We start from the raw sequence: 10,302 nt of genomic DNA, 5'->3' as shown, positions 1-10,302 counted from the left end.
CCCTCTCCCCCTGTGGGTCGCCTTTTTTTAAGTTTCAACTGAATGACAGAAAATAATAAAAAAAATTCAAAAATAAAATCGTTTGAGATTCCTGTATGTTACGCAACCTACTATTAGGAGATATTAACAAATTTTAATTTTAATTTTTTTGCAGAAAAAAATTATTTCTCGGAAGATTCGCTCGGGTTTACCGGATTGGCATTTTCTGAGATTCACAAAATTTCAAATGGAAATATGAAAGCAGGAAGATTTTATTTTTTGCCATAAATTCATGATTTTATATTTTTTATTTTCTTAAAAATAATTAAATAAATAATTACATCATGTGCATTAATATTATTATTAATTAGCCATTGATGTTTATTTAAATAATTGATTAAAATTTAAAATAATAAAGAGTCGTCATACCACGGTCTAAGGGTTAGTATGATTGATATAGTAGTATTATTAGCAATGTTTCGTTTCTTTCATGAAATATCAACCGGAAGGAACAAATATGTTAAGCGTGCTAGGGTTATATTAGTGTGAGGATGGTTGACCAAATTGAAAAGTTCGATCAAGGTGGTCAGAGTTGGGATTCGGAGTTGAGTCGATTTTCGTCGGGTAGAATCGAGTCGTAGTATCGAATCGTAGAATCTGGGATCCTACCATATTTACTCAGAGAAGATATTTTTATCAAGCACACAGTTTGTTTAATAGTATAATAGAGATAAAAATAATAATCAATAAAGTTTCTAGCAATAATGTTCTAGCGATAGATCATTTGAGGTTTGGTAGGTAAATAAATGGTAGTGAAGCAAGTGAAAAGGGCTTGGGATGTTTAAGTAGTATCCCTGTAGGCTTAGCGGATGGGAAAAATAATGAATTAGTAGAATCGAAAAATCCATAAAATGGATCGAGATTCTACATTATTGTAAAGAATTCTATGATTTGGATCGGGACTCAACATGGATTTTACCAAATTGGGATTCATAATGGGATTTGTATCGATACGGTGATGTAAGATCGTCAAATCGTAGGATTTCGGTAGTAGGATCGGGAATCTGACTACCTTGCGATCATGAGTTTAATTTGACCTAAGATGTGAGAGATTAATAAAAATATTTTTTTTTTGAAGTTAACGGATGGCGTGGCTTGCGCCGAGGGTCTAGACGCCGACGTCCACCGCCGACGTATACGTGTTACGCCGAGGGCTGGGTCTACGCCGACGGCCCACATGGCTCTGCTGAAGTGGAGCTACACCGAGGGATGCCCTCGGCGTAGCCTACGCCGAGGGCTTCCAGCCGTCGGCGCCTTGGGCCATTATTGTAGTGTTCGTTCCTTGCAACCATATGTCCCCGGCGTTGAATGAAATGCACCTCCGGACTTTTCCATACCGTGAGGCCTCGCCATGTACGCCAGTCTTCATTTTCGCGAGAAGTAGATTTTTTCGATTTAGGAGTCATGTCATTCTTAACTGAACACAAATATTTTGAGAAGTCCTTCCATACGTCAAATAAACTTCAAAAATATTAGTACCTCTAATCTAAATTTATTACCGTATAGGTTTATTAAACACGTGACAACTAATTTAGATCGAAGGGAGTAGATTTCTTTGTAGAATATTGCCTAAAATCTATTTAGGTTCATTAACAGGTGACAACTAATTTAGATCGAGACTTTGTTTTGAGAAAGTGCATCAACTTACCCTTGGATCGGTTATGAAGGTAGGTGATGGTCAGTCGTGTGGCCTGTTCCTCCTTTTTTACCAAACTCGTAGATGCAGCTCAAATGCGAATATGCCTATAGTAGATTTTTTTTGTTTTGTTTTGATGGATCGGCCTGCGCTGTTGACTAATCTATTTGGAACTGTTTTGAATTTTTTTGATCTGTGGTCGATAGGTAGCTTGCAAGTTTTGATCTCTTGGCCCCTAACCAGTACTTCGATCAGATTGGTCCAGCTTCAGCGAGGAACTTTTTTTTCACGTCCGCCTAAGTACTAAACGAAAGAGTGTTGAACTTATGTTGTCGATTGTCGATTGGGGAGCACTACTACCAAAACTTATGGTCTCATGCTATGTACTGTGCTTGGGACGTTGCGTATAATACACGGTCTTCAGTATACTTATATAGGCCGAACTACTTTTGGTTACGTCGCTAGTTTAGGTTCTAGGATCGGAACGAGAATCGACGCCAACTCTGATCGAGTGATTGAGTCAGCCAGCCAGGAATACGAAATTCGTATGTATCCATTTGGTTTCCGCCTCTCCGGATCTGACTCCAACACGAACAGCACGTACGAGTCACAGTACGAAAATATGGTCCAAACGATCTAGGTGCGAGTTGGGTCGTTATTTTTTGTTTTGGCCCATATAAAACTGGCCCAAGTGTGCTGCTAGAGGCAGTCACCTATTGCAATTTAATAGTAAAGAAATGCTCTAATAGGGTATACCTATGAGGGCACATATCCAAGTGCCCTAATAGTTATATACATATGAGGACACATATCTAAAGTGCCCTGATAGGGTAACCTATGAGGGCACATATCCAAGTGCCCTAATAGGGTATACCTATGAGGGCACATATCCAAGTGCCCTAATAGCCATAGACATATGATGGCACATATCCGAAGTGCCCTAAAGGCTATACATCTGTAAATATGTGCAAAGTGCCATAATAGCTATTGACATATGAGCCTCTCAAAAAAAAAGCTATTGACATATGAGGACATATTATATCAAATTACTTTTTTTTTAACATCCGATTACTTTTTTTTTAACATCCGATTACCTAACAATGAGTCTGGAAGACACGTAACGTAGGCTTTCAGTTTTATTCTCAAAATTATGTGGGCTGTAGAGAGCTGTGCGGCGGCCCAAGATGAGGGGCATGTCCAATCCGGAACAAAGCTGGTATTTAAATCGGTCTATCTCTCCATAACTTTTCAAGGTGGGACTACTTGCTAACGGGCCAAGCCTACTCCCGCATAGTTCAACCCTTCAGCGAAATGGTTCTCGCTGGCGCGTTTCCAGCCCGACCCCTTTCTCTCTCATTCTCCCCTCACGGCGCACAACACTCAGTTCCACCTCTCACGCCCGCGATGTCGCCGCCGCCTGCTGCTCCGGCTGCCGCTGGCCGTTTCTGCCGCCGACGGCTCTCGATGGTGCTGCATCTCGACGGTCTGCTCCGCCAGATCCCTGCCTCTGCGCCACTCTACAGCACCCACGCACGCGCGCCGGTGAAACCCTAGCCGTGGGGCTCGGGCTCGCTGCACGGTTCCCTCCGCGCTGTTCCAGGAGCACTGCGCCGCCTCCGCGCTTAGGCTCCGCCTCATGAGAGCGCAGGATGCTCGGCCACGAGCTCGCGGCGGCAACCCGTCCCCGCGTGCGACCCCAGCGGAAACCCTAATGGCCACGTTTGCGGGCGCGGCTCTCGCGCCTCCTGATGCCTCTCCACTCCTCCTGCGCGACAGCCTCGTCCTCGGCTTCCTCCTGCCGAGATGGACAGCAACTTCAGCGTCACGGGATGGTGCAGACCCCCACGACCGCGGTGAGATTTTCTACCTATATTGTCTATAATTGTTGTCTTGCGTATGAGATGCTGATTTTGTGATACTATGTGCTTCGTGTAAAATATTAAACTAAGATTTGGTTTCATATACTATTTGTGATTGAGTTCATGAATAGGTTATGATGTTGCAGTTTCAGTTATCTAAAGCCTATACCATGAATAGGTTTGTTAAACTGTACTCTTGTGCAACATGCATCTGGTAGGTACAAGCCCTTTTTACCCTAGACAAAGTACTTCAGATGATAAAAAAATAGAGTAGCTTCATATTTGACATTGTGACCATGTAATTGGACATTGATGAAATAAATTAGTTGTAGCTTCGTAATACACATGCATTCCTGATACACATGAACAAGACTCAACGAGGCTCTCAATCACAGACACACTGGAGGAACTTTAGATCTGTTAGTTTCTTTTTTTCTCTGCCTTTAGATGTTTGAATTTGCATTTCTGAATTGATTGTTACAAAACCATGCACAATAGTGAATATCACCTTAATATTGGTGTTCAGTATGAATAGTCAAAATGTTTGGAGGAACTCGACTACATCACAATAGTGAATAATTTTGACTACCTGACCATATCCAAAGATTTGAAACTTGTGTTCATATCGTCAGTAGACTGCATGTGGACCACTACTTTGGATTCACAACTTCTGTTTCTATACGACTTCTGTTCATTCAATGAAAAATCGTCTGATGACTCACGTATGATATCCAGATTGGCCTGATGCACTTATGTATAATGAGTTGGGTGTTGTAGCTTATAAATGAAAGAGTAAGAAAGTTTTTCTGCTCTAAAGGTTTTTTTAATCCTAGTATGATGTACCCACCAAATGCCCCACTTTAGTTCTAGACGGTCAGCTCCAAGAATGGCTTCCTAAATGGGAGGCTTGCTTGAGTTTGCTACAAAAGTGTCATGTTAGGCATTTCTGGTGGACAAAAATGTATTTATCACAGTGCTGTGGGACATCGAGAAATACCAAACAGGAAGTTGTTAAGTCTTCAAAATGTCTCCCATGATGTACATATGCCCTTTTAGGAGGTTCTTGAAATTTTGAACAAAATTCTTGCCTCGGCATGTTTAAAATGGTCACAATTTCCCTCTGCATTTGAGATTGTTAGAATTAAAAAATTCAAGCGAACAGAAAAATGCAAGTGAATATGAAATGAAGTGTTTTACTTGACACATCAGCAGTTAATCTGTTAAATTTCTTATAGTCTACAAAATAAATAATCATTTGTATGTACGAGTGCATTTGGCTCTGGAATTGCTTGTTTGTAGAGCCAAAATGAAGCTATCAACCACATCAGAATTTATTTAATACTGTATATGCATTATATTCTGTTTGTCTGTGCCTAACATATCGTCATATTCTCACCTGTAGAATGTTTTTTTGTTAAACTATAGCAACTTATCTAGTTCCTTGTTATGCACGGATTAGTATAACTAGGAAGATAATTCTACTTTCTTCTTAACTCTGATATAAAACTATCATATCCCAACTAACATTTTATTGTTTCAATAGGAAATATCAAAATGCGATATCATATTATGAAAAGCACTCCCTTCTCCAATGTAAACTCTGAGTGCATACGCTAGGTTTATTTGAATACCTAAATAATAATGTTCAAATTCAAATATGCTTGTGTATCGTAGTACTGTTTTCAGACTATTTTGTCAGTAGATGTCATAGTTTATACTACCTCCAGTCTTTTTTAATTGACTCAAATTTAGTATAAAGTTGTACCAAATCCGAGTCAATTAAAAGAGACCGGAGGGAGTAGTTTATAGGTGGTGACCTGTACAACACTAGGTTTCAGCAGCATCTGCATACTTGGTAGAGTATCATTGTGATTGTTCACTATCATCATTTCATCATTTTAATCGTCCTTTGCGAAATCTGACTATTTACATCAAAACTGAACCACTCTGAGTACTATGATGGCAGGACTGGTTGATAAGACTCATGATGGTGCCAGTAAGCTAGTTTCAAAATGGAAACCTTGTTATACTGTCGGTGGGCAGCTTCTCATCTTTTCCCAGTCTGCCCCTGGATATGCAGAGATGACCCAAGGAGCCATGACCTTTCAGTAGGTAAGGTTGTGTTTGGTTTTGTCCATTAGATGCTCTACATAGTCAAATAGCTAGTTAGTGGATCACTTTGTTCTAAAGTTGTCTGCAATTTGTTGTAGAGCTAATAGTTTCTAGTGTGACATCAGATACCTATGCATGTCCCTGTATTGTACTGTCACATGAGCTAATATTTCTGTATGTCAGGTTGTAGAGCTGGAAGACCTGAGAAGACTGCTTCTGAATCTATCTTAATCTTTTCCTGGAAGTGTAAATGCTGTAAGATCAATCTGTCTCCCTCCCCTCCCTGTTACTATGTGTTTAGCCACCGTGTTCAGTGCATGTGTGGAGTTCAGGCATATTATGTCTTTAAATCACTTGTGCATACACTATCTTAGTTTTGTTCTTTTCCAAAAAGTTTGTGTATAGGTGGTTGACTGACCATTTCCAAATATTGACACCCATTGCGTTTGCCCGAACCTTTCATTTTTAGCTATGCCAGGATGCAAGCTTATGTTTCACCATGTAAATTTGTGGGCCTGTTTCTAGCCATGGTTGATTACTACCTACACGGTGTCACCCACTGATTCTTCTTCTGTCCAACCAAACACTTGACATGTGCTTCGTTGTTTGCATAGTGTTCCTGAAATAAGCTTACCCAATTGATTTTGCCCTGTACTGAACAAACATTTCATGTATGATGCTTGATAAATGAGATCATTGAAGTAAATCAACAAGCCTTGACATGTTCTTGACAGTTAACTTGTGAATATAATGTCAATATAGCAACTGTAATGACTATACCAGAATTTACATGGACTCAATATAGATACTGTCATGACTATACCTGAATTTTGCTTTAGTTCCAAGCTTTCATTACTGTCATCATAATACTCCAAGGACTGGAGCTGTATCATTAAAGCAACTAAAACTGTGAACGGGGCAACAAAATAACACATGAGACTTACAGTTAATATAGAAGGCTATATATTACAATGTTTTTCTGTCTATTGTATGCTTGTACTACACCGGCAATGCTATACATATTAGCTCACAAGCAAGTTAACGTTTATGATGTGCTCCAGGTATTGCCGTTAGGAAGGTACAGTTTAGTGAAGATAGTCCAACTCAACATTTTTAGTGGTGCAGCTCTTACTGGAGAAAGTTAAGATAGGAGAGTCAATTTAAATTGGTTTGAACGTTTTGTTTTTTTTGCAAAAATGTATTTGTACTAAGCCGCTGGCAAGTTTCCCAAGACGGATGGAGTAACTATTATTGATGATTATGTAAATATGATTCAGTTCAAGTAAACTGAAGAATGTTTGTATTTGATTCTTCTTCTGAAATATGTAAAGTGAATTGCAGTTAATGTATTTGATTTAGTTTCTGAAACAGTGCTTGTAAGATTTTTGGGAAGGGCCCTAATAACTTTACAAATGTGGCCTCGAAACTTTTTGGGGCACATTTTGGATGTGCCCTCAAAACTTTTCGGGGCACATTTTGGATGTGCTCTCAAAACTTTTCGGGGCACATTTTGGAAGTGTCCTTAAAAAATTTGAGGCACATTTTGATTGTGCCCTCAAAAGTTTTCGGGGCACATTTTAGATGTGCCCTCAAAACTTTCCGGGGCATTCTAAAATATGCCCTAAAAGGTAACCTATGAGGGCATATTTTTGAAATGCCCTTAATACTTTCCGAGTAGTAAGTAAATTCGGCACATTTTTATGTGCCTTTAAAAGTTTTAAGGGCACATTTTAGACATTTGAGAGCACATAAAAGTGCCCTCAAATCCCTACCGTGACGTAGTGTTTGGTGTTGTCGCTACCCTCGGCAAAAATACGATCGATCATCCTGGAGCTAATTAGAGACCAGAAGCGGGGAAGAACAGCTTGTTGTGTTGTGTACCCAATTAGTACAGTTCTACCCGGCCATTATCATCAGCATCATCATAATTGCCTATTCCACCGACGAGCATATGACTTCCCCGTCTTGGCCGTCCTTCCATGTTGCCGTACCAGCCCCACCCACACCATCATTCCAAGAGAGAAAATGTTTAGGCCCTGATTTGCTCAGAGTAGAGATGCTTCTGCATTGGATTGCATTGCTTGCGACAAATTATTACCTATCTAAAAGCTAACTCCATCTGCTTTGACGAGAAAGTTTTGGGTACTGTTACCTCCTCCGTTTCCACCATTCAGGTTTAGACACGTCAGGTTCATGCCCTGTTCATGCAACGTTATTTCCTGCACATACGGGAGTCTGTTTCCTTTTCTCTCCTTTTTTTTCTTTCTAAAATTCCCTATTTACCGGCAGACAGCTGGAGCAGTAGGTGGATCCTATTTTTTTTTTGCAGCGGTTGCCTTTTTTTTCATTCACGCTCTTTGCCGGTTTCACCGGTGTTGACCGGTTCTGCATGCCCCTTCTAATAACTTCCTCTACTATCCAACTGCCACGTATCTTTTTAGGTGGCTATTTCCTCCGTTCCTCCTACTTTGTGGGCCTAATTTATCGGCTCCTGCGTTTGCGGCTCCACATCGGAGAGTCCGTTCTTCCTTGCGTTCTTCTTCATCCCTGATTAGATTTCCAATCTCATCGTTTGCTCTGCTTTTTTCTCCTCCGTTTCTTCGTCCAGCCTCAATCCATCTGTTTTGTTGCAGGTTTCAGATGAGTGGGCATGCTGCTCCTGGCCGTGGGCGACGGCGGCCGGCTTGCTCACCTGCCGTCTTTGCCGGTGCCTTCGCCTTCCATCCCACCGGCTTCCCCGCCAGTTCCTTTGCCTCGGTATTCGACACCGCTTCGCCGGCGTGGCCTGGGTGAGTTGCTTCCCGCGGGAGTGGACGACACTCCTGTGCTGCCCTTCGCCGATTCGCCGTGTTGCCGCCCCAGCTGTTGGGGCAGCTGCTGCTCTTACTTCTGTTGGCTCTGATCGTGGACCTTCTGGGGCTGCTGCTTTGCCTCATGCTGGTTTTTTGCCTGTCATGCAACCTGTCCAAGGTGTAGGCCGGGGATCAGGTCATCGGCGCGGGCGAGCTCATGTCTCTCCTTTACTCTTTGATGCCAAGTCTCGGAGGCGGGACATAAGTTTAGGCAAGCGCTCCGTCGAGGAGGTTCCTGACGGGGCTGCCGGCGGTAATTTCTTCTTTTCCTTTAGTCTTCTCTTTACTTCCTTCTGCCTGTACAAAATTACGTTAGCCATGCTGCTTACTCATTGTACAACTATTTTGCAAGATGGTTGACCAGAACAAACAGTTGGGATCAGTTTACCTAGGCGGCAAAAGTTTCGATAACTTTTTTGTGCTTTTGTGATTTTAGGTAGTCCTAGAGTTGCTTATTGTTCCTGCTATTTGTTCTCATATATACGCCTGTTGTACTTTTCGTATGCAGCCAACCATGGTTTCTTCTTATATGCATTGTCAGTGTCTTCAGCCTTCTTTTTCATTCCAGATTATTTTACGTACACTATCCGTGGTTGCTTTGCTTTACAAAATAATCCCAGCTGTGTTGTACCGTGTCCTTTTTTTATATCTTCTTTTTGTCAGGTAAGAGGGAATAGAGGTATAGGCTTGCATCAGATATATCTTTATATGAGCAGATGGCACAGTGCTTTCGACTGTTCCCAGATATTGTTAATCTTTTGGCTTCTAAACATTTCTCCACCTCAAACAGTCGGCGTATTTGCTTCTGTGGCATCAGCATTCGGGTTATAAAGAGAACATCAAGAACATTTGTTTTCCTACAGAATAGTATGCTTGGCGGCCCCGGCGTCCATCTTTCCTTGCCGAGTCGGCTGGCAACATGGAGGAGGACTTGGCAGGGAGCGAACAATAGCCTCTGCTGGCAGGGGAGCCACCGATGAAGCACACCAGTCGGGCTAAGATGAGTGAGTTAAAGCGATTTTTTCATTGTTTCTAGGTATTTTGGTGGAATTCTTGGCTGGCATCATGTAATCTAAAGCGCTATTTCTTTTGTAGGATGACCCAATGTCATGCTTGCTGCAATACATGTTCAACTTTGACAACAGCCGTGTGTATTATAAGACATGACATGGCTGATTTGCAAGCACGGCCACAAGCCAAGAATTATGAAGTTTACAACTAGAAACGCTGGTAGACTTTATTCTGAAAGTGAGTATTTCAATAGCGTTCACCTCAATCTTGCACCCATCACTCTAGACTGAAGTAACTTTGTTAGGCATTACAAACCGTCCATTGTCGTTACTATCTGAGAAACCTTATGATATTTATTTATGTGTACTGCTGTAATGTCTAGATAGTTGTACATCTCGAATTTTTGATAAATAATTTAGTATGCGTTTGACAGGTACAGCGGTTGCCCAGATGGTGTCCTATTTTTTCAGAAAAACAAAAGATGGCTGACCTGCAAGGTATCTCATGTTTCCTTGACCTGTGAATTCCACCTTTTGGTGCAACGTATTTTTGTACCAGCCCTATCTGTTTGTATTCTTGGTGCCATATGTTTGGAGCTGAATATGATGTGTAAATCATTCTAGCATTCACCGTAGGTACATCATTAACTTTGTTTCTAAATTATGTTACTAAAAATATGTATTGTCCTTTGGCTGTTCTGAATGCGTATCAGGAGTATTTGGTTTCTTTAGAAAAAAAAAGTTCAAACCTTGGATATATTTGCTTCATATGCTTCTGATAAGGGCTAAGCCCG

The 10,302-nt window shown here is 41.2% G+C and overlaps 1 long non-coding RNA gene across 1 annotated transcript; it reads left to right on the top strand.

Moving 5' to 3' along the window:
* The first annotated feature begins 3,409 nt into the window (after positions 1–3,409).
* Positions 3,410–6,954, top strand: LOC124684035. The gene is made up of 3 exons (XR_006996882.1): positions 3,410–3,528; positions 5,501–5,646; positions 5,830–6,954. It is a non-coding gene; the product is annotated as an uncharacterized LOC124684035 (long non-coding RNA).
* Positions 6,955–10,302: the final 3,348 nt, after the last annotated feature.

Source organism: Lolium rigidum, chromosome 1, assembly GCF_022539505.1.
Source record: "Lolium rigidum isolate FL_2022 chromosome 1, APGP_CSIRO_Lrig_0.1, whole genome shotgun sequence".
In the NCBI taxonomy this organism is placed as follows: domain Eukaryota; kingdom Viridiplantae; phylum Streptophyta; class Magnoliopsida; order Poales; family Poaceae; genus Lolium; species Lolium rigidum.
Note: the sequence above shows the minus strand (reverse complement) of the source record. Positions and strands in the feature narration are given on the sequence as shown.